Source organism: Anthonomus grandis, chromosome 12 (genome assembly GCF_022605725.1).
Source record: "Anthonomus grandis grandis chromosome 12, icAntGran1.3, whole genome shotgun sequence".
Classification (NCBI taxonomy): domain Eukaryota; kingdom Metazoa; phylum Arthropoda; class Insecta; order Coleoptera; family Curculionidae; genus Anthonomus; species Anthonomus grandis.
In genome coordinates, this window is record NC_065557.1 from 28,354,092 (window position 1) to 28,380,236 (window position 26,145).

The 26,145-nt window shown below is 30.9% G+C and overlaps 1 protein-coding gene across 1 annotated transcript in view; it reads right to left on the minus strand.

Moving 5' to 3' along the window:
• LOC126743431 (alkaline phosphatase-like) overlaps nucleotides 1–7,964 on the minus strand; it is a 653,262-nt gene extending 645,298 nt beyond the window's left edge. The window contains exon 1 of the mRNA XM_050450531.1: nucleotides 7,758–7,964. The gene's annotated coding sequence lies outside the window, so the exon portion shown is untranslated. The remainder of the gene's footprint in view (nucleotides 1–7,757) is intronic.
• Between the last annotated feature and the right edge of the window lie 18,181 nt (nucleotides 7,965–26,145).

The window sequence follows — 26,145 nt, forward strand, 5'->3', positions numbered from 1 at the left end:
ATTGGCGCTCTAGTTAGCATATTAGTTCTAGGACGTTGACAATAAAAAGTTAAGGAACATCTTGCGTATAACCTGGTAATTATGTATCTAATTTGATTTAGTTTGTATTAAAAGGTAATTCCTAATCTATGCCCTCTCGTCTGCAAGGACATCATTCCCAACCTATCTAACAAAAAATCATTATCTAGTCCTCTAGCAGGATAAACACCAATCTCTTTGAAAGCTAAATATTTCAAAAATTTGCGTTGCACAGACTTAAGCTTCATTATATTAACTGGGTAAATTGGATGTCAAACGAGACAACCATACTCCAATTTGGATCTAACAAAACTATAGCACAGAATTTTTAGTGTGTTAGGGCTTTGAAAATTCTTGCTATTGCAAATAATAAATCTCAAAGACTTAGAGGCAGCTGAAACCACATTATTTATATGACTTTATGAAAGGTAAAAACACAAAATCTACAGAATCACAAATATTTGTGATGAATAAAAAAAATATATATAATAATTAAATAACTAGTTAAATAAGATTGTACAAAAGCAACCAACTTATCCGAAAATCTCAAGGCATTAATTTTAAAAAGAAAAGTTTTATATTCTAATTGATCAAATGCCTTCTGAAAGTCCATATAGGCTACATCAACCGGGTTAACTGATCCAGTATAGTACAGATACCCTGAGAAAAACAAGTTAAGCTTGAATCACAAGACTTTCTCTGCATAAATCTGATGCTGATCTGATGATATAAAGCTTTTAATTTGTGAGTAGATTTGATGAAAAATGCACGATTCAAAAAGTTAAGAAAAGTTGCACAAAATCGAAATAGGCCTGTAATTACGCAGCTCAGTTCGATCACCTTTTTTCCAAAAAAAATATATGACAGAAGATATGACTCTGGCGGCTTTCCAACAACTTGGAAAAATAAGAAGTGGCTTGGAAAAAACATGTATGCAATCCTTTACAACAAAGCTTGGAATGGAGTCAGTATCTGCACTTAATTTGTTTTTCATTTTTTTTGCAGCTAAAGCAATATCAGATTCCACGAACACATTCAATTTGTTAAAACATTTTTTCAAAGAAACAGGATTAGTATCAACGGATTTGCTAGATTCTACATAAACACTTTGAAAAAATGTTGAAAATGCCTCAACGATAATTTTAGACGATAAAAATTCACTATCCTTATCATTTAAAGTACCAGGTATTCGGTATTTATCCGTTTTCATCCGTATAAATGACCAAAATATTGAGCTATTATTATGGATATTACTTTCGATTTTTTGGATAAATTCTTGATATGCTGCATTTATTTGATTCTTATGTATTGTTCTATAAAATTATTGTAATCATAATTTCAACCATACTTTTTATATCTTTTAAAAGCTGCTTGCTTTTTTCTAATTAAAGCAATAATATTCGATGTATACCATTCAGGATATCTTTTTTTCCTGTCAATTTTAAATGGAACTGTGCTCAAAAAAAATACTGTTTAAAATATCTTAGAGGATATCACAAGCTTGATCAACTGATCAGTGCATTGTACATTGGTGAAAAGTCAGCATTAAGTATTGCGTTATATAGAGTTAGAAAATTAGCCTTTCGAAAATAAAATGTCTTAGGTCCATTTTCATGGGGTTTAAATTGATTATATGGTAAAAAATTGCAGTAAATTAAAAAGCAACGGGGGATGATGTTTATCCACTTTTAATATTCGAAGGTCGTCTTGAGCAACGAAATATGGTACACTGGATTTAAAAAGGTCTAATAACCTACCATTTGAATTATGTATTGTATTGTATTGGGTTAAATTTAAAATATGAATAAAGTTAAAAAGAGCAGTACTTTTGGAGACCCGCACATTTTGATCATTCGCGAAAGAAGGAGCATTAAAGTCTAGTATGATTACAACATGATTAAACTTTTTTGTTTTGTAGACTTTTATGTAGAACTTGAGTTCTTAAAAATTATTCATAATAATCATTAGATATAGAGGGCGACAAATAAATGACTATGATAGCTAAAACAAAATATTTATCATAAATTTTACACCCTACTATATCAATTTAAGAGGATTATTGAGAAATATGAGAAAAATCAAGAGGTTTTGGTCTATATTTCTACAGTTAAGCAGAAATATAGACCAGCGTAATAAGAGTACTCCGCCACCCATAGATACGTCGCAAGCCAACAAGTTTCTATTAGATCGAAAGACCAAATAACAGTCAGGAAAAAGTTCAGAACTGGACACATCACCCTGAAGCCAAGTTTCCGTTAACGCAACAAGGCCAAAAAAATTGGCAGAGAGAGATTTATAGAATTCGTTTACTTTTGTATTTAAACCTGGAACATTTCAATAATAAAATGATATTATGGTATTGTAAGAAGGTGACTGATTTAGTTTAAAGAAACAATCCTAGGCTAGTTATATGGTGTTGTATAACTTTTAAATAAAAAATCATAGAGGAATTTATTAGAAAATTATATTGTCTCTATACAAGGTGTCAAAGTCAATGGTTGAATATCGTAAAAGATACGCCGATCAGTTTAGAACTTAGAGTAATTTTATCTTCATTAGAAGAACGAACAAAAATTTTTTTAAGAGACAATTACTTTGAAAGATTTTTGAAAAAAAATCAAAAATTGTAAAATCTTTATATTTATTTAAAGCGGGGTAACAAATAGCTATCTGTTGCGGAATTATTGGCTCTTGGATTTTAGTATTATTTTAAATTAGGTATTCAACAGCACTTTATTTAAGGTAACTGTTCATTGCCTATATTTAACTTTCTTAATTAAAGTTCTAGTTCTGTGTAATATTATAACTATCAATAATATTATTATTATTATTATGATCGTTTTAATGGTGTATTACCCTTGCAGGTCCAATAAATATTAGCTTTCTATAATACCTCCACGAAAAAGTTTGAAATGCGTAGAATCATTTTTATATACAGTGCATCCGAAAAGTTATGTCTAAATTCATTTAAAATTCAGGGGTGTGTTCGAAAAAAAAATGCTCGGACCCGTCGATTTTTATTTCAAGTTGCGCATTTTTGTACGTGAAGTTTGTGTATACAGAGTTGCTCAAAAATAAATTACGACCATCAACTTAATTTTTTCAGATGAAAACACCTTTTTTTATCTCATCTTTGAATTTCGCGTGGAATTCTACGTATGTTTCATGCATCATGTCCTATACCTAAAAAACGTCAACAGTTATCGAAAAAAAGACGATTCATGTAACAAATAAAAAAGAACAAAAATTAAGTTAAATGTTCAAAATAATTGCCATTCACGGCTTGACAATATCGAAGGCGATTAATAAAGTTTCCTTGCACATTTTTAATCATTTCCGGAGTTCTGGCGCGGCACTTCTCTGCAAATTCTCTCTTTCAAGTCGTCTAGATTATTTGGCCTATTAAAATACCTTCGACTTGAGGTATCCCCATAAAAAAAGTCTGGTGTTAGGTCAGGCGACCTAGCAGGCCATTCGATGGGTCCTCTCCTTCCTATCCACCGATTGGGAAAGGTTTCATCTAAAAATTTACGCACAGTGGCAGCATAGTGCGGAGGAGCGCCATCTTGCTGGAAAATTAGTTCTTCGTCAGGATAGTCTGGGTCCAATGGATCTGGAAATAAAGCTAGTAATGCTAGAACTATTTCAAATTGGAGAAAATCGAGATACACTTGTCCCGTTAAAGTCTGTTCAAGGAAAAAGGGACCTATTACTCTTCCGCGCACTATTCCACACCACACATTTAGTTTTTGAGGGTACTGGGTGTTTACCTCCATCATCCAATGCGGATTTTCTGTTGCCCAATATCGACAATTTTGTCTGTTCACACTACCATTCAAACAGAATGTGGCTTCATCGGAAAAAATTATATTTGTTACTAAATTATTATTTAGATTGCACATGTTTTTGTAAGCGTTCACAAAACTTATTTCGCCTATCGAAATCGTCATCAAATAACTCTTGCACAGGAATAATTTTGTAGGGGTGATATTTGTGCTTTTTAACTATTTGGTGAACTATAGATTTCGCCATGTGTAAATTTGCCCCAATCTGCGATAGAGGAGTGCATGGATTTTCTTCCAAAGAAAGCAAAACGTCAAGTTGTTTATTTTCATCTTGAGCAGGACAACCAGATTTCGACAGATCTCTAATATGACCGAGTTCTCTAAATTTAGCATCTATTCTACTCACCACCTTTTGACATATCGGAGGACGATCAGGATGGATTTCATTGAATATTCGAGCAGCTTCTCTTTGAGTGCGTGTTCTATCACCAAACCCAGCCATGCACAGAATTTCTATTTTTTCTCGTTCCGTCAACTTTACCATTGTGAATACCGCAACTTTGCTCGTACATTTCACACTTAACAATATCTCATTGGCGTACAACTGTCATACAGTTTCTATGAAAATACACGGTCACCAGCCAACAATAAAAAAACACGAATGAATGGAATTTTGCTCAGTATAAAAATTCTCAGAGATAAGGTGACTCGTAAGGTGAATATAATAATAATGTTTGGTCGTCTTTTTTTTGATAACTGTTGACTTTAGGTATAGGATATAATGCATGAAACATACGGAGATTCTACGCGAAATTCAAAAATGAAATAAAAAAAGGTGTTTTCATCTGAAAAAATTATGTTGATGGTCGTAATTTATCTTTGAGCAACCTGGTGTATAAAAACTTCACGTACAAAAATGCCCAACAGGAAATTAAAATCGACGGGTCTGAGCGTTTTTTTTCGAACATACCCCTGAATTTTAAATGAATTTAGACATAACTTTTGGGATGCACTATATATATTAATGCTTACTTAGAACATTGAAGGACTACAATTAGTAAACAGTAACTTTGTTTGAGTTCAACAAGTGCATAGAAGCAAGAGGGTTTTTTTTACAAACACATTCACCGATTCTCTGTTGTTAAGTTTACACACATTTTCAAAAAAGGAAATTTTCAGTTATATATCAACAATTAGTTAATTTGTTAATTTAATTTACTGGTGTTAGTTAGATTTTTGTTTAAAAATAAAAAGGAGAATAAGGTTTATCTTATTATAAAATTCTTTCAAGCAAAAAAAAAACATTCAAATTAACATTCTTATTCCTAAAACTTCCTCTAAAAAATTTGGAATGGCAACGCCATTCAAGCAAAAGCTAATGTCATCTTATCAGACGGCTTTGTGTTTACATTCGGCATTTGTGAAGTTCTGTGTTTATTCTTTAGTTTTTGATTGAAAAAAAAGGACGCATTTAGGAGTTTTTGTGAACTGTTACAATGATAAAAACCGATACTGTCATTTCAAGGAAGAAACGTTATCATAAACGCAGAATAATAAAAACTTATTATTATTGAAAAATAAAATCCATAATAATTATAAAACATTTAATTTTCATAAAAATGCTTTCTATTAGATAGGTATGTTTACTCTAATGAAGTACGGTAAAAAAACGCATAAAGGGTTTATAAACAATAATATTGTTTAGAATTTAAGCATAATCGATTAATAATAAACATTTATCTTGTAATTATTTTTTGACGACGTCACTGGTAATGATTATTTGTGTCGGTAAAATAAACAATGCGATCGAGCAGCGTTGCGATATTAATGTCGTTTCTTAAATATACGTAATCGGCATTAATTTTACGTTAACAATTAATTTTTTAAAGAGTATCTTATCCTATGTTATTAAGGAAAATGCTTATTTTATTAAAGAGGAACAGTAGTATTGTTTTGCACCTGTCATAATAAATAATTTTTTTTTGCTATTTCTACAAAAGCATTTGGCATCATTGCATCAGAAATGTTGCAAGCAAATAAACTACCCATAGTTCCCCGGCAATGCTAATTCTAGTCTTTTAATGTTCTAAGAAAAATTCTGATTATCTTCGGATCTTGGGCAATAGGTATTTTTTCATTATTGTTCCCTGAGTCCCCTCAAAAAGGCAGTAAGGCAGTCTAAGCTGCTATAGCCTTTTGAACCGCTTTCTAAACCCTCGTCTCCTAGTATATGTATACGGAATGAGGTTTGCATGAATACATCCGGCATTAGGTTACAGGCGTGTGTAGGTACAGCGAACCACCCTCTAGGGTGGAAAGGAGCATAGAAACAAGTTTGGGAAGAAAGGACGAAGAACAAGCACGCATTAACTGCATAAAAACTGACTCGACAATGCTATATAAGAGTCAGATATTTTTTAATTTTTAAACGAACATTTATTGAACATCAAATTATGCATTTAAAAGGTTTACCTGAATATTTACTGGTTGGCATAGTGAATACATACGACCTCGGATTTTTTGCACCATTATAATGAATTATTTCAGACGAAATAAAAATCATTTTTTTTTTTAAATTAAATGACAAACTTTTAAAAAATTTCTTTATCCTAAATAAATTTTTAGTAGAGCTTGAAATTGTAAATTTTAAATGACAGTGTAATGATAAATTAGTAGATACAAAGTAATAGATATATTTTTTTGTAAATATCAATTGAAAATAGCCTGAGAGAAAAATGGTTATTTTGTTTATAACTTTCATATTTTACATCAAATAAATGCTAAAAATGTCCATCTTTAATTTCCATGCGTTAGTAAATATGTTTGATATGTTGGTGCTATATGTAGAAATAAATGAATTCGTTACCGATAATCTGCTTAAAAAATTTGGCTGTGTGGTATATATTTTGAATTTTAAATAATTAAAACAACAAGTTAAATGCAGGGAGATAAGGAGATTTGGCGAATCATTCCCATATCTGATTATTTTATAATATGATCTTTCCTTCAAATTCATCTTCCGAATGAATTATATCTAAAAATATCCTCACAGGAAACGCATATTCTTGTGATGCTTTCTTTTGTTCGAAAACTACCACAATTTCATTCATGGAAAGTGTTTGTTAATAGCTAAAGCTATCAACAAACAGTTTTTAATAAAAAATTGTAGATACATTTTACCTGTTAAATTTTAAGGTAAAAGATATGGTCGAATGATGCGGTTCCTATAAATCCTAGCCCACATATTTAATTTTCCTGCATATTAGATACGTAGTACTTAATCCGGCCAATATTTGCAATTGGGTCGATTCACAGTACCATAAGGAAATCAGGGGTACTAGTTTTTTCTTTAGCACGGTATTATCTCCAAATAAAAGTATTGAGTTTTACTTTACTGTTAGAGGTAATACCTCTAACAAATATTAATAATAAACATTTTGATTAAAAAAATATATATTTTCTAAAGTTAAAGTTACTTTTCCTTAAATAAAAAAATAACGATGAACATATTTTTAAAGAATTTAATAAACTGTCATTTATTAAGAAATATGAAACGTAACAGTTGAAAAATGGGCGCCATAATCCCACGAAAAAATCTAATGAAATAGGTATCACCCGATCTCAACATTATAAAAGGCATTCTTCAACATTATAAAAAGCAACATTTGTAACCACAAAACCAAATATTTGAAGTGAGCTTAAAATCTTAACATAAAAGCTTTTTTTGAGTTTCTGAAAGTTAATTAACTCGGTGTTTAATTTTAATTAAATCACTATTATAATGTACCTAGTTAATTTTGCTTTATTATTTAATAAAAATCTATTATGTTAATTTTAACAATGTGTAATTCATTTGAGTTGCCTTTTTTATAGGATAAGCCTATAAACTAGTAATATATGTATATTTTTTATCTTAAAAAATATAAACTAAGAAGCACCTAAATATTAACTAACCTTAACAGCCTTTTTAATGACTTAAATCCACACAGAGGAAATAAATGTAAATACCAATTGCACCAGCCACATATAATTGACTACTCAATTAACCAATTCTTTGCTTTGCTGGATACCAAGAAAGCACAGCAATAATTTAAAAGTTTTCCCACGTCGCGGCAAACGCTCGAAAAAAGATTTCCACTCCCGAACTTCGGTAGAGATCAATCGGACTATTGCAACGCAACTGACACCGAGATACAGCACCGAAATTGAGGCGCTTGAACAGTGCGCTTGCTCAAGCCCGAAATCTCTCTTACCCTCTACATGTACAAGACGTTGACACTACTCCGGAAAACCAGAAAAGAACTCTTAGACCATGTAATTGCTAATTGGAGCGGACTTGTAAGTGCTTTATGTCCAAAATCCTAAAGATATTGTTCTATGACCATAATAAATGGACTTTATCTCTCCAACAGGTTGACGCAAAGAAATTTTTTTTAAAGTTTTGTATAAGCAATTTTGTCTAAAAATTAACTGAAAATAGGTATTTAGCGTAACAGTATTTTCCATTAATATTTTTAAATAATAGTAATAAAGACTTGGTATAGAGTTACAGTTAGGTTTATTTAAACTATTTAATATAGCGGGTTGGCAAGGGCGGGAAGACTTTTCTTCACAAATAAAAATGCCAATCTTTTTCTTAAGAGTTATACATTTCTATGAGTTCACTCATTGTTATCAGACTCTATTTTTTTTTTGCGAGAAACACATCAAAATAACAAACAGTAAGTCAAAATTAAAAAGATACAATAAAAAATTGTGAAAGTCGGAAGGTTATGTGCACTTAAGGAGATAAAAAATAGATTGCTATCAAACTTAGTCTGTTCATTGCCACAAGCAAAATCTGGTGATTTTATGACTTTATTAATTTTGAGGATCTCTAAAATGTTTAACCTTAAGCCTTTCTGATGAACTTCTGTGTCTGCCTTTTAATAAATAAGTGGAGGGAGACTGCAGGATTTTTATTTTACCGTAACCTACGACTCCACTGCAAGTATGAACTATTTGTTCACAAACTTATTTAGGTTATTTTTTATTACTTTGGTATGTTATTTTACCGAGAGGATCTAGTATTTTTACGTGAGAGTTTTTTATTCAGCGATTTTTTAAGATGTCTAAAATAAATGTTATTGTTTTTAGAAATTTAGAAAAAATAGTTTTTAATTCTTTTTGAAAGTCTTTTTAAGAAAGAGAAGTATTAAAAAGTCAGTGAAAAAGTGAATTAAATGCTACACATTTTTTGTTAAAACGATAGTTAGAAGCAAAAGAGATAACATTGTCAGTTGCTGAGAGCATTCTATAAATGCAAAACTTAAGGTGTTCTAAGAAAGCATGTAGATCTTTTTCAGAACCGGTGAAAATAGTGAAAATATCATCAATTTACCTAAACCAACATGTGATAAGACTTTTAAATAAGTTATTTTCTGAAATTTTCTTTTTAATAAAATATATAAAAACTTCTGCCAGATTTTGAAAACGTTAAAGGATACAAGAAAGGAGTTTGTTATAATAATATTAGACAAGTAATGTGTCAAATAAAAGCAGTATTTAATGGAAAAAGGATTGGAAAAGCAGGTTAATTTGAGTAAAATCGATGTTTACCAGGAATAAAGTTTTAATTCAGGGGAATTTCTATAAGAAGCTAAATACAATTACAAGCTATTAAAACTCTATTTATAACAAGCTATTAAAATAAGATAGTTTTCTTTATGGATTTTAGGAGCGCAATAAGGTAGACCAGTGACGGGAATTATGGGAGTCTGTAAGGTTGCATAGAAGAATGTTCAAAAGTTCAAATAAGAACTACAAATTTTAAATAGTTACTTAATATGATAAACGTATCTAGAGGTTGGATTATTATATATAATTTAAAAATCATCCGAGTTTAAGAATGTCCTAGTTTTATGATAATAGTCGGATCTGGGCATAATCACAATAGAGTTCCCCTTATCAACTTTAGTTAAAAGAAGGTCGTTTTCCTACATTATAGTTTTTAGATCTTTAAGTTTCTTGGTATGTTTAAAAGAATCATACTGCCGGAGTAGGTTGTAAGTGGATTTTTTGGAATCTAAATATTTATTAACTTTTAAAGCAATGTTGGCTCTCACCAAGTTTGGGTTAGGCACTTAAGTTGATTTTAAGTGTGTTCAGACACTGAAAGTCTACTGAACTTAAGTTGAAAAAATCATTTTTAGAAAGGTTTACGTTACTTTAGTTGACACATCTATCATAAAATTTATGTCGGGAAAGTTGATGGGATCTCTGTGACGTCGAATAACGACGAATTTAGGTTTATTATTAAAATTAGGCTTTTAATTATATTAGATCAGCATTTAAAATTCTATACTTTATATAAAAATTGTATATTTTTGTAATTTCATATCCATTTAATATATATATCATATTTCATAAATTTAAAAGAATAGTTCAAATTTAAAAAAAAAATATTTCAGAAACATAGATTACTTTAAAAGAAAAATCGAAGCAATCTTAATGAATATTTTAAATTAGTAGTAAAGATAAACCCAAAGTACCTGATAAAATAAAATTAATTATTGAACTAAAAAATTCGTTTAGGTAAAAAGAAAATATCTTATAAATTATATTTCGACATTATAAAAATCAAAAAACATATTAAATTTGAGCTGTTATTATGCTTACCGAAAACTTTTTAATGTAAAAAATGTATTTTTACGTTCATATTTCAAGTGCATAGGTTGCATAGGTTTCAATTGAAATATGAACGTATGCAATATGAATATTTATATATATATTTTACACTCCGAGCTTTCCACAATCTCCGGTGAACTCTAAAAACTAAGTGATGCGACAGTATGCTATAGCACCAATTTAAATCAATACATCGATTAAAGGTATACCATATAGGTAATCTTAATTTTTATTTTTGTATGTTTGAATTCTTTTAGAAGAAATGATTCTTATTTTATATAGGTGTGTTTGTATATTAAATATTAGATTTTACGATATGACGGCGTAGAGATTGATGAGAAAGATTTTGCAAATTTGTGAATTAATATATTACTTCTCCTTTTATACTAAATATCTAGTAGCAAAGTGTAATAATTAAGAAGCACATTCTTTAGCAGTTCATTCTTTATGAGCTATGTGTATTAAAAATTTATACTAAACAGAATTAATAAGTATTAGATCTGACCCAAATACTTATTATGAAAATAAATCTCTTTTATAAGCAGCACAAAAAATTCTTAAGCGATGCGGAAACGTGAAATTCTTATAAACCCTCGTAACTTTTATGCTATGGCCGTATCTCGTTTGACCCCACAAAGCATTTAATATATTAAATTTTAAGAAAAACTGTTTTCAATATTTCCAGCACATTCTATAGAATAAACAAAAAGTAAAACAAGAAAAAATAAAAATTATCTACCTAAAATATAAATTCTTTTTTTTATTAAACGGAACTAAACTGCGACGGGCTTGTTATATTAATAATCAAATTTCTAATTCTGGAAATTCTGAGATTTCAATAAAAATAAAAATATTATTGCGATTTTTTGAGCTCTTAGTAGTTTTTTTTATTTTCTAGTGAACATGTATTTTCGGTAAACAATTTCTGAGTCTCGTAAAGGAATCTATGAGACTTCTTACATATGTTTTTTTACGTCTATTCCGTAATAAGCTTTTCCCTCCGATATCAACAATATGACAACGTTGCAAAATTACGTAATTGATACCCGGATATTCTTAATCTGATTGGCTTACCAGTCTAGCATTATGGCCGACTAAGGTTTCCACAATAATCACGCGGTGCATAACTATTTATTAATAACGAGGCGCGTCGGCATTAATTGATCGTTTTATGTATTTGCAAGACTTGCATTTTTGAAAGGCCTGAAATTTTGTAATCTTTTGATTTAATTGACCTTTTATTGTTGTTATAAACTGGTGACATAGAAATAATCCACCTTTCACAATACCACGAAAATTTTACCAACAAAAAAAATGTATAAATCATAGTCATAAGCCTCATCAATAGTAAGGATGTACCTATTAACAAGAGGGATTAAAGCGACTCACCATTTATTTCGAGTAGTAAATGTTTGTTCCTATTCTTTATAAGTACTTAAAATTATATTACCATTAGTCACGTGTTACATTATTCGAATCATTACTCAAAAATTTAAAAAAAAAATGCAATATGTTTAAACCTTGCCTATTTTTATTCATAATTTTCTAATATTGTATTAATAGTATTGGGTATTTACAGCATTTTTTTAAGTTAATTAATTAGCTTTAACTACCTTAAAAAGAATAAAGTAATATTATGTAAAATTATTGTATAATTAAATTATTATTATATGATTATACATACTACTGAAGTTTTTTTCTAAAGGTGTATTCACAAAACCGACCATCGCTCTGATAAGTGCCTAGAACATGGCATCCATCTGCAAAAAGAAGGCCCTCGCTATCGCCTCGAGGTCTCTTTTTTGCAGTCTTTGATTTGTAGGAGATTTTCGCATATACATAAATAACGTATAAAAATTCCTCCAACCTTGTGGTACCCAGTGAGTATCTGTCGACTAATCTGAAGAAATGAAAGAAAAATCAACAAAATATATCTCGGGCGTAACTTTTACGCCTAGCAAGCTTTTAAACAATAAAGAAATCAGGTGAACTAAAATTTTAATGACAACTTAATACTTTACCAGATTTTAGTGCATACATACAGGAAAAATCATTCCTTAAAATTTTAAATAATTCCGGTTACCAATCTCTATAATATAGTACAGGCAGTTTATTGGTGAAAATGTGTCGGAATGTAAATATGTCGTGTGCATTTTAAATTAATTAGTAACTAAAAGCGGTATGATTAAAGAATCTGGTTATGCATTTTATATACAAGGCGGCTATGAATATTGATGACATTCGCAAACGCAAAATACATCAAACAAGTCACAATCGACAGCTCTGCGCATCCCTGTCCGGACTAGGTTATTAATTGCTTTATAAAACCGTATTTAAAGAAAAAAACCTATTTATTAGTTAATAAGCCCGTCTACTGCATACCCTACAAAACCAAAAAAAGATAGGCCCCCAAACAGTAGTTTTCATTACTATGAATAAAACGATACGACTGCAGACAGAGCAGAAAATAAAAGTCAACAATAAAAGTTAGCAATTTAAACCGTAATAAGTGATTCTCTGTCTAATATAAATACATAACTTTTCTCCAGTGGAGTTTTTACGAAATGTTGCTGCAATAACCCGTTTACTATATGCCCTATAATACCGAAGAAAGATAGGCCCAGTAAGCAATTTACTTGTCTTACAAAACTGAAGAAAGGTAGGCTCAAACAGACTTTTCAAACATAAATAAAACAAAATGGGACGGAACGATAATAATATCAATCAAAACATAAGTGTGACAAATGGAAAACTCTATGATTGGCATCGGCAGGTTAAGAGTCTCAGTGTATTGGTGGCGCAATATTGATATAATCGCGACGACCAAACGGTTCTAAGGACTGCTCGTATACATTGCGAACCAGGGGCTTACCCAGGTAAGCTGCGTAAGCCATGGTCTTTTAAACCTCATTTATTACATTTTCCTTAATAACTTCGCCACATAAATTTATTAATTCGTTTTGTTTTGGCAATGGTAAACTGCATTGCGACGGTACTTTTCCAGGTGACTCTTCAATTTGTCGTCCTCTGAGTTAATTCTCCCAAAGAGGTATATCATATGTACCGCAAAATACTATACAAGAAATAATTGATGACAATATTTGTCTGTTTTCATCGATTGCTTTTTGGTGCCCATTTCGTAGTGGGATGTCTACAGGAACATTTTCAAGAAAATTTTTTGCAGCATTTGTTAGGTGAAGGTTGACCGTTGCATGCTTTCTGCAGTCTTCAGGCATATTTGTGAACTTTATATATGGTCTGACCATTAATGATACCAAAATTTTCTCATAGTACTGGGCGGAGGGAATAAAATACAATGCTTACAAAGAGCACCTTTTAGTCACTTGGAATATACTAACCATGGTGCATATTCACCCAACCGAGCATGATTAAATTTTCTTTTCGAATGGCTTGCATCACTTTCAAAATCGTAATTTCTGGGCGGGAACCAAGAATTTTGTAACAACTCCCTCTTCTTTTCCGTCGATAGCCAACCCAATATAATGAATCAGCTCATTTTCATGATAGCCATGGTCCACTATAATTTCAGGATCTCATAAGGTTGTTGGAATGTCGATGGAAAAAAATAGTCAGCAATAGATATATTTACAGGTTCTGCTGGAGCATGTGACGCTTGTCCAATGTTAGAATGCAATGATCTTATTACGACTTAGCAGCTTTTAATGCTGCTAAGTCAAAACTATTATTTAACTATTATTAAACTATAGCCAGCTTATGGAAACTAGACACCTGCCCAATAGCATCAAGATCAGAATTTATATTCCCTATGACGGTATTAATTTGATTAATTGAAAATGAGTGATAAAGGTATACATCATCCGCGTATTCAAACTCAAACTCAAGAAAATCAAATGGGTAAACTGAAAACAAAAGTGGTCCCAGAATACTATCCTGCGGAACTCCCTGACCAATAACTACATATTGCGAAAATGCTGAGCCGAGACATACTCTTTGCGCTCTATTAGCCAAATAATCAGAAAGAAGTATGTAAATGTAATAAAATTAACCAGTTTTTTTTCCGGATTCATAATTAAATCTCATTGTTTTTTGAAGTTATTATTGAGTAATTGCAAATTTTTAACATACAGCTGTAAAATAACATTTAAGTCTTGAGCAATTGCTTAATATGTTCCAAAATAATAGAAATATTATTTACTTACTTATGTCTTAAAGAGAATAAGGTCACTTTACAATAAATATAAACAACTTATATCACACAATCTATTATAAGAAGTAAATAAGTAAACCAACATAACTCAAGTAAATTAAGAATTATACTAGAATGCGCAAAAACAAACTCCGTTAACGAGCAACAATAAAATTGTCGATTCAGCGCCTACTTATCATATTTTTATTTAGACGGATTGTTCAAAGAAAATGGCATGAATCTTTACAGAATGACGTTAAAATATTTTTTATGTATATTATTATTATATTATATACATTTTTTAACTTAATGTATCAAAATTGTTAATTTTGCCCCAATGTGCGACGCCCAGAGAGTCGCGGTGGCCAGTGGGATTTGTGAAGGTGCGCGTAACTGATCGCGCGTTCCCTTTACATGAATTAAAATCAATGGACTCGAAGAATGATCGGGCCAACAGCGGCCAGTACAGTAGCTCTGTAAGGTTGATCACTTCACGTTTGTTCTTAATTGTCATTTTGATTGCTATACGTCTGGAGTTTGTTTTTATTTGCTATTCTACTTCTAATAAATATCTTCTGTATTTCTGTAAATATATCTCTTCTGAAAATCTAAAAAATGATGCTTGCAAGAAAGATAAATTTGACAGTGGACAATTTATTCCTGAAATAAAAAATTGAACATCTATAAAAGATTCCTCTAGCGATATATGTAGCAACCGAAAGGCGAAAAGAAATCAATGGTGGAAACACTAGTGGATATTTTTTGAGTTAAAAGTTTTTCTGATGCATAAAAAAGGCAGTAGGTAAGTAAAAATACCTATTTTATAAACTATATTTTCTATTAAATTTGCTTATGAGATGAGTACAGTCATTGAAGAGTTTAAGAATAGACTAAAATATTTTAGATACCCAAAAAAAAAAACTTTTGCCGATATTTCTTCACAAATTTTAAACGAACTCGCGGTTAACATTTTATTCCTATTGTATTTAAATGTATTTATACTGCCAGTCAACTTTACCCTCATTTTGAAAGTATTCTGATAGCAAATCTGTGTAGTTGAATCTACACAGGTACATCATGTAGTCCAGCGATTTCAGGACCTTAGGTGCTTCAACTTAATTTAACTTTTTTCCGTCTCTTGATCAAACTAAATTATGTAGAAAACGATAAGCAAATATGAATTTGATGAACCTCCGAGTTCTTGTAAGTCTGTAATTAAAAATCCTTTTCACTACAGCCAAATTCTGACCCACCGATGGGCGCATCAAAAAGTGAGGCATTGGTGTATTATTAGTAGATGTATTTAGCGGACATTTTTCAAGAATAACATAACATACATTGCTAATACTTCTAATAATACCAAGCCTGCATTCTCAAGTGATCTGAAAAACCTGGCATTTTTAAACACATTTGAATCCGCTTCTTCTCCGTCAGCTCCTCCATTAATGGCAATTAATTTATAATCCGCATTACAAATGGCAAACAGCAGACTGGAAAAGAAGTACTTGTAATTGAATTGTTGAATTTAAGTTTGATACAGATCTGATGTAATGCGGAAAGTTAGTAATCATATTGGTATTTTCATCATTAAGCCATTGTTCTTGTCACGGTTCAGGTAAGTAAAAGTCTTTTAAAGAATTCCAAATCTCTTCACAAATCACCTCACCTCTTGCACAAATTTCGCCCAGTCGATAAGTGTAGTAATCTACCAAAGATTAGAAAAAATAAAAATTTTGTTCTATTTTTTTAGGACGTTCGAAGACTCAGGATCTGCATTAGATCGCAAAAGCCAGTACCAATAATCCATCATGAGCTTCCGTGTTGGTGTTATCGATTAATTTAGTATATTTAAGAACTCATCAAATAATTTAACGGGTATTCTGGTGTAGCTAAAGAACTTCTCATCATACATCCTCAATTCACCATAGAAAAGGTTGAACATACCCTTTTCAGGACGAAGTGCCACTATTGGATGTACCCTATACCGTCTTTTGTTGGTCTTATATTTTCGTATGAGGTACCTCATAGCAAATGCTTGTTCAGCATTTAGTTCACATCTACACTAACTAACTATTTTTATACAGATTGACGAATGAAACACTACACATATCAAGTTCCTAACAGGCGAGATGTTACAACGCCGCCTTTTTATGCTATGCATTGCATATTGAAAATTAAAAAGTTGTTCTTATTAAACGAGATATGCAGCAAACTATCTAAACTGTATTTTTTATTATTTACCCTTAAAAGGCATCTTGAAATGAAGGGTCTACTGAGTGTATACTATGGTATAGTGTACTCTCTCTTGACCTCATATGTTGCTGTTTGGGGTAATAGATCAGAGTCACAATGGGTAGTATACACGTTAAAACAAATAGATAACTTCAACATATTTAAAAATAGATTAAATGGCTTGCTATAAGTTCTGTCATCTATGATATCAACGAATTTAGCAACATGCTGAAAGTCATTCCTGCTTAGTCAGTGTCTGTACTTTTTTTGTACTGTTTGTTGGTACTTTTACTATTATAGTTTCTAAGTTTTAGATATGTGTAACTACGTTTTTTTTTATAATAGTTTAAATAAGTTAGGGCGAAGGGGGCCTATAGAATGGCCTGCTAGATCTCCTGATATAATGCCGTTAGACTTTTTTCTCTGGGGTCATTTGAAATCTATTATGTTTACTTTCCAACCTGAAAGTTTGGATGAACTTTGTCAACGCATCATCGACAGCTGCCATGATATCCCACAACATGGTTTTGAAAATGTCCATCAGGAATTTGAAGATCGCCTATATCATTGTTTTGCCAAAAACGGGCAACATTTTTAACACTTATTAATATAAAAACTGATATTTTCATATTTTTGTTTTCTATCTGAACAAATTAAGATAAACAAAGATTTTTCTAATTTTCCCGAAAACGAATCGACCGATTTAAGAAAATCAAACGTTAAAATAAAAGACTTCGAAAGACCTTTTAAACAAGCTATTACTCGATACCCCTTGCCATTTAAAATTTTTAAGGGGATGACCCTGGGGAGCAGAGGGTGAAAGGGGGTGACGTAATTTTAGGTTAGAAGTGATGATCAAATAAATCAGTAATCAGTATAATTTCTAATAAAAATACAATTTAAACATTATAAAAAAAAAGAAAATATAGCTCTAAATAATAAACCAAACCAATAATTTGCTTTTTAGCTCAAGGAATTGGTCTACTTTCAAAATTTATAGAGTAGATCCCTGCACTGTATTGCCGAATTGCCACCATAAAACAATTTAATCATTTGAACTTTTTTTTTGCCAACCTATATGCTATAATGAAATTCGGGGATAAACTTTTATTGGCAACATCCAAGACATTAATCTAACTCGTCTTGACGGTCGTTTAATTGTTTCCAAGGTAAACATTGACTAAACAATTAAAAACTGAATTGAAATATCAAGAAGCGCGTCTTTTTTAAAGCCAGAACAGTTTTGACATATTTAGAATTTCTTCATTGTTGTTGCCGAAAGAGACCAATAATTTTAGGAGAATACTGACAGTCGACGCAAGCAAGTATACAAATTCTAGAAATCTTAAAATACAAGGATTTACAATAATATAACCTAAATAACCTAAATTGGGGCCCTCAAACAAGATGAACTACTTAAAAACTTAACACTATGATGAAAATATTAAACCAAACGTAAGTAGCACCCTGAATAAATCCCATGAATAAACATTTAACTACAAAATATGAATTAAATAGTACAAAAACTAGAAGAATAATTTATGTATTTACATTTTCATAATATTATTATATCTATGTGCATGGCGGTCACGTTCGATTGGCCATGAATTTGTTTGATTTTGCGGAGGCTCAAACTGTGCATGGGTGGCTCTTATTACCTAATTCACAAACTGTGAGATACAAACAAATATAAACAATGAGAGAAAAACACTAGCAAAAATTGCCAAATAATATGTACTTAGCCTTTTAAAAAAGAGATAAAAGATAAGATAAGGAGCATACGGCTTTGGCACAACAACATTTTTCATTGGGACATAATTTCAAAATTTTCGAAAAAATTTGAGATGAAAGAAATTTGAGAAGTTAATTTTTTTAAGAGAAATATCTCTGAAATGTTATTTATTCATATAAATTACGCAGTAAATGGTAGAATAGACACCCAAAACTTTGTTAGTTTTTACACATTTATAAACATAACATTAAACCAAAAATATAGGGACATATTTCTTATTATATGATAAAATAAAAACTACTACCTTAAAGAATCTCCCTAATAACATTCCGGCAGTTATTCATATCACTGGTCCATGGCTTGATAGATCTTAACAGCAGTCGCCGATGCGTGTATTTACGAGCTCTTTTGTTTAGTACCTTAAATTGTAGTGTTTAAAAAAAATTAAATTTTATAACGTTGATGTACATCTTATTTATTGTAATGGTAGGATTCTTTCAATTACGTTTGCTTATTTCATCACTGGACATAGGCTGATTTTTTAAATAGAAATAGGTATGTACATCTTAATAAGATACATTCTTGCCCCTCCTTTGTAAATTATAATCTCTAGAATTATTATTATTATAATTATTATTTTTATTTGTTCATATTTTAAAAACGAATTCCAGTTCGCTAATAAAATTAAATACTTCCCATTTCATTATTAAATTAAATTCAAAAAGTAAGCATTTTCTAAATGATTTTGCAGAGTCATTAGTTAAGATTTCTTGTTTCTCTAAACCGCAAGATTTTAAAATGTAGTGCTTTTTTGACGCGTCGAAATTAATGAACCTACTTAACCTACATTTTCGTTGCTTTTTCTTTAAAATCTTGTATAATTACCCCTTACCATTCGCCCTGCTTCAGAATATACATATTAGCTTAAAAAGCTTAGCAGTTGTTTTTGTTGTTTCTCTTAAACATGCTTGTTGCGACAATTTACTGGTTAATGCTTCGGGTTTAGTCACGAAATGCAAATAAGTTTATAATTTTAAAAACATTTTTACATTCATCGTGATGATCGAATATTAGGGTTACTTTTATTTATTTTCATAAAGACAAAATGTTTCAAAATTGGATCTCGTAAAATATAGTATTTTAAATTGTGATAGAATAAAACTCTAGAAATATTTTATTTAATTTAAGAGCAACTTATGTTTTATATGTTAAATATTTATATATTTATGTATTATTTATATGTTTTAATTTTATTGTTCTTTACTCAAATTAATCTGACAAAAAAATATTTTTTAAAATTATTTCGATCCAAAGTTTTTTATTATATCATCTCAGTTAATTAAGGTGTTGTGTCTGTAGTGATCTAGCAGTAGAGAATTTTTCAATATTTTTAAAAATTATTTTCTTCTGAATAGATTGCTACTAGATTTAAGAATAAGAAAAAAAACAAGAAAAAATTAATTGAGATTAAAACAGAAAGATTTTTTTTTAAATAAAGCAAGTGATATTTGATTATTAAATTCTCACAATAATTTATAAGTACCATTTCTAATAAATGTATGCCAGACTATGGCTGACCAAGAGTTAATATAATTAATAAATACATTTTTGACATTTGACAAAGATTTACATTTTGTCAATTTCGTAAATGTTAGCAACCGTGAACAGCGTTTTTGCATAATTATTATTTATAATTTATATTCTTATACATGAATACTGTAAGTCTTAACTTTAAAACCGTAGTTATGAGCATACTAAAAAAAGTGAGTATTTAACAACAATACCTGAAAATTTCGTAAAGGCTGTGTCTTTATATCACAACTCGACATCTCAATTTGCTATAATATTAAAGCTATCTTTAACAATCTAGCCAATTTTCTGCTATTTTTTTTAATAACTTAAAATATACAAGAAAAGGCAATTTGAAAATCATAAGAAATATACCATAAAAGTAGATTCAGTATTTTGCCTTAATTAGAAGATAAGCTTAAATAAAAATATATGCAAATGTATTATTAAAATTATTGTATCTATACTGACTATACACAAAGTAAAATATATTTTTATTTATAATTCTATATGTATGAGTATATTTCTATAATAGTAGAAGTTTAAGTGTAATTTCGCTGAAAACGATATTCAATCCTATTAAGAACAAGTACAAATCAAATTACAAAATTGATTAAATCTTTCTTTTTCTATGGTTCTTTTTTATTAAAGTCAAAGTCAACTTAAATTAATAGAAACACATTAATGTTCTGAACAAGCATCCTCGGTGGCTTCCTAAATTGTTAACGAAAATTGAATAGCTATCAATTTAAATGAAATTTGGTATTCACAGGACACTTACTGATAATGCAAACATAATTTGCAATTTTTTATGACAATTTTTCATTGATCGCATTATAAAGACAAAGAACTCGCTTAAATAGCTTACTAAATTTCCCGATCCACGTGCAAATGATTTTTTCCTCTAAGAATAGCATTTATAGAAACAGTCATAAACGTGCTAATTTAGATAAACCTTATGCCAACTTATACATATGAAACACTAAATAATATTCCAGCCAAAATGTTAAAGGGTTTTCTAGATATAGATACAATCTTTTACCAGTAAACATTCAACTTTTTACTTACGTCGAAATTTTCAACAGTAGAATAACAAAATTCACAATTTTCACATCCAATACCTAATTGAAAACTTTGATATAAACAAACCAAACTTAACCTCACTTTTTTAGAATTTGCGTGTGGCGCCATTCTTAAAAAACTGCTTGAACATATCAAATATAGCTTTATTCGACACACAGATTCTCGCATAAATTCTGCTCGTATTTTATTTATCAATATATGATCTGGTTATCTTTAAATTTAATAAATCTTAAATAATTACCATCGGTAAGACTGGCAACCACCTGAAAATCCCTGACCAAGAATGGAATCTAGCCTCAACAGCTAACGAGAGAAGCGAATAATAACAAACCACAAAATGTAAGTTATAACGGATCGCCAAACAAAATAGGTGCTCTGAGCGGAACCGAATAAGAACCACTTTGACCAATTTTCAACTCATTCTGATGCACGGTATTTCTTTTTTGTACTTTGCTAAGATGTGAAAAGTAACTAATCACGAAATGGAATAGACATCGGAAAACCGACAACGCCACCTTTAATATTACATATACTTTGTAGTTTCAGCCGGCTCTTTCGTTTTCATACCTGTCTGTGTGGCGTAACTTTTTTTATCTACGCAACTATCCAAAAAGTAAGGTATATATTTATTATTATTATTTTTTTTACTTTTACAGGGGACGGATTTAAAGGTTAATCAGGCCAAAGTTAAAGGTAACGTAGGTGCAACACATAACGACAGACAAGATGACAGACTCCTAATATTATTGGTTTTTACTTACTTATTCATTTATTTATTTATTTATTTAAATCACTCCATATATTTACATTAAATTATTGCGTGTGAAGAAAAAGATTAATAGCTGCAACTTTACAGTTAAAAATGTCACATTGATCCTGAACAGAATTATGTGTGTCCCTCTATGCAGTAAAGAAAATTTATTAATATTTGTTCTAAGTCTTGATAGATAAAACGTTTGTACGTGTCTGGTTAATATGGCAAATCAATTAAGTTATGTACTCAATAAGTACTTATTAAATAGCAAACTAGCAAATTTCCGCCTTTTCTTTAGGGTAAGAAACTGAAATCTGAAACCTATACATTTAACAATATGCAAGAGAACTGTTAAAAAATACTCCCAAGTTTTTAGAAACTGTTGATCTGCGTACGTTAATATTATTAATAGCATAATATTTTTTTTTACAATTTTTAAAATTTAGTTAAATCAATTAAGTTATTATAACGTTTATACTTTTTCTAAGAGTTGTATTTTTGCTTTTTTAATTTTATAATTTCCGTAGAGAACCAGGACGGATACGATCTTCTACCGCTTGCGGTTTTAGGGATAAAACCATTAAGATAATGAATAAACCCTATAATAGACTAACTCTGCAGCAGTGTAAATATCACCAATAGATTTTAAAATTTTCCAATCAATGCTAAAAAACCGCCATATATTAACGTAAAGTCAGCCTTTTTACAGTAATAAAATATATTATCAATGTTACCGCTATTCACTTTTTTATCTAAATTGTTTTTGAACTTTATCAATAAGGATCGATGGATACCCTCCTCCTCAATTAAAAAATCTTTTTTTCAATGTGAAAGAATTTGCTTAGTTATTTTTAACTATATTTACTTGCTTGTAGTCGAAAAATTTCTAATAGAATAATCTGTTTAGCCACCCTATAGGACGGGTGTGCACCTCCCTCATCTAAGATGTAATGAGAATGTTGACATCTGCTAAAAATATCTAGTTTTGAATTGTAGAAGTATGTTAGTAAAGAAATCTAATCACAAATACTCTTGAGAATCTCGGACTTTTCGGAAATTTACATTAGCGATAAAAAAGTTTACCTAATTCCCAAAGGAACGCCGCCTCCTCTATTCTTACTCATCTCAGCTAGTTTGTGTCGCAGTGATATACTGTTTATTCATTAGGAATTAGTTCATAATTATAAAACCCATCATCTAACCAAATCTCAGTGATAATAATCACATGATAATAGATGTATGCTAAATGCTTTTGTTGCTGGTTTTGGATTGATTGACGCGGTTATCAGCGCTGCGTTGAAGTGAAAGATTACGAGTAACGACAAACAAGATGGCGAGAAACGAGAAAGAAGAGCCGAATAATCTTATTTGCTAAAGAGTTTATCCGAAAATTTCGGATTTATATTTCTCATTAATTTATTTATATGCACAATAATTGTAATTTCATAAAGCATGATTAGTATTTATGTCCAAATTAAATTTTTCTTTTAATGAGCGACACTTGCTACATTTATTTTAACAGTTTCCTGGTAAGTCCAGGGTCCTATATTAAGGTAAAGCTCAAGTTCATTCTCAAGTCTTTCTCACAGAATAACGGTTGAATATATATGTCATATACACGTTTGGCGAGTTGAATCTTACGGATTGAGTTTTTAATGTATTAGACCTAATAGATAGAGAGTAGACAGAGAACGACTCCATCGGTAACCTCCCATGATACTATTGCTGGAGTATTAGTATCTCGAGTATTAGTATCATGGTAACCTCCCACCGATAGCGTCACCGATTCTCCGTACCGCTCGCAATGTGAATTTAATTTCGGCTTGCTAAGCTTGCTCGCAGTGATGTTTAGCAAGCGCTTGGAGATGGGTCGGTTAACCTCGAATCAAGTATTGGAATTTTACGCGCACACGAAAGATTTCTGTTGTTTTTTAACGTGCTCATAATCGCAAGTCGAAAAAACAATTTTAATATGCTCAAATCTTAAAAACCTTTCGTGAAAACTAAATACAATATGCTAAAATAAAATGAAACATAACTCTTAAACAAAATAATAATTCTAATTAAATGGATTATTTAATAAGGTGTTCAAATACACCTTCTTGTTGGGCTTCACAGTATCCCAACCTGTCGTAAGATTCTCTACGTACATTGGCTAACATTTCAGGTGTAATGGACCTAGAAATATTTATAATTCTAAGTCGCAATTCGTCCAAATTAACGGCTCTTTCATGTCGGTGTTGGTAAAGAATTTCCGTTAAATAGCCCCATAAGAAGTAGTCGCAAGACGTCAGATCTGGAGATCGCGGAGGCCATGGTATGGTACCTCTTGTGGAAATAAGCCGTTCAGGAAAAGTGTTTGTTAAGTAGTCCTGCACTTGTCTAGCGTTGTGAGCGGGACATCCGTCTTGTTGAAACCAAATTTCCTCAAAATTAACATCAAAGTTTCGTACAGCGGGTATATATTTTGTTGCAATAAAAGTAAATATCTCTCAGAGTTGAAGGTACCATCAATAAAAAAGGCCTTACAATGTAATTGGATAAAATACCAGCCCAAACATTTACCTTTTGCGGGTATTGAATTCGTAATGGTACACTCAAATATAGATTTTCCCGAGACCAATATCTCACGACTGAATAATTATGTCGACCTAGAAGAGAAAAAGATGACTCGTCTGTAAATAAAATATTACTTGTGAAGTCGTCATTTTGATCAATTTTTTCTCTTAAGGTTTCATAAAACTCCAAGCGTTTTATTTGATCTTCTGGAAAAATTTCTTGAGTGTTTTTAATTTTATTGGCTTTGTACTTATTTCTTTTCAAAATATCACGCACTGTACGACTTGGAATATCAAGTTCTTCAGAAATTTGGGAGCTAGAACAAGGTTCACTTACTTCCACAAAAGCACACACCTTGACCTCCTTTTCAATCCTAGCGTCAGGTGTTCGACGAGGTTCCTGATCGCCACTAGAACATTTTGCACAACGATTTACACATCCCGACTGCTCAAGTTTATGCCAGATATTATAAATTGTTTTAGCAGTAGGGACTTGCTGATCAGGATATGCAAATATAAAACGGCCGACAACTTCTTCTGCACTATCCGCATGACAATACCATTTAATGATATAAATCTTTTGATCAACAGCGAAAACCATTTTTATTTTATTACTGTATCCGTCTTCGTACCAAAGGTTGAAATAAATTGTAAGCATGATCGGCTAACACGTACATAGGTATGCGAGGAATTGCAACCGAACTTTTACCGGACTGATAAGCGCAACGACGACGCGATAGCCGCCCAGGGTGGAGCCAAGTTTGTTCTCGCTCTACTCCGTCTCCTTCTTACACATTATGCAAAAATCATATTCAAAATTTTTCAACCACCGAACGTATATATGTAAAGTTGTGTGTTATACAGATAAGGATATCCTATTCATTAAACCAAAGAGTAAATAAGGCTGATAATTAGATTTGAATTTACCAAGCAAAACATATTTGAAGGCGTAGATGGCGCTGTTATCGTACTGAACTTGTGTAATTAACGCTTCCAGTAATTTTGCGTTTTAAAACTTCCTAATTATAAAATATTTATTTGTGCAGTGGTTTAAAAAGTTTGTGTGGTAGATGGACCAGAAAAGGTATGTTTGCTTTGTAAACTACAATCTAAAACTCTCCAAACCGCCTTTATGTGTCTATCGTCTACGGACTTATGAGAAATTAAATACGTCCTAGTATCAACGGTAAATGAAAAGTGTTTGCAATAATGTGCTGAGAAAGTCGCTAAATTTATTGAAATTAAATTTGAAGAGCAGCTAAAGGCACAGCATGCTGTTATCAGTTCCATGGGGGAAAGGATTATGCAACTTGAGAAACAGAATAAACAATTACAATTCAGCATCGATAACCAAGAGCAAAGATAATGCAACTTAAATGTACGTAATAAATGTCTTTAATATTCCAATTGAAGAGGGCGAGAAACTATGTGGACAGTGGAAGTGCTACAGTTCTTTACAAGAAACCTAAAGACAAATATAAAGTTACCTAAGAAATCACCTTAAAATGCAAACGGTAGACATCTAGCAGTTTTATTACGCTTTTCAAACGCCGTGGTCCGGATATCGGTATTAAAAAACA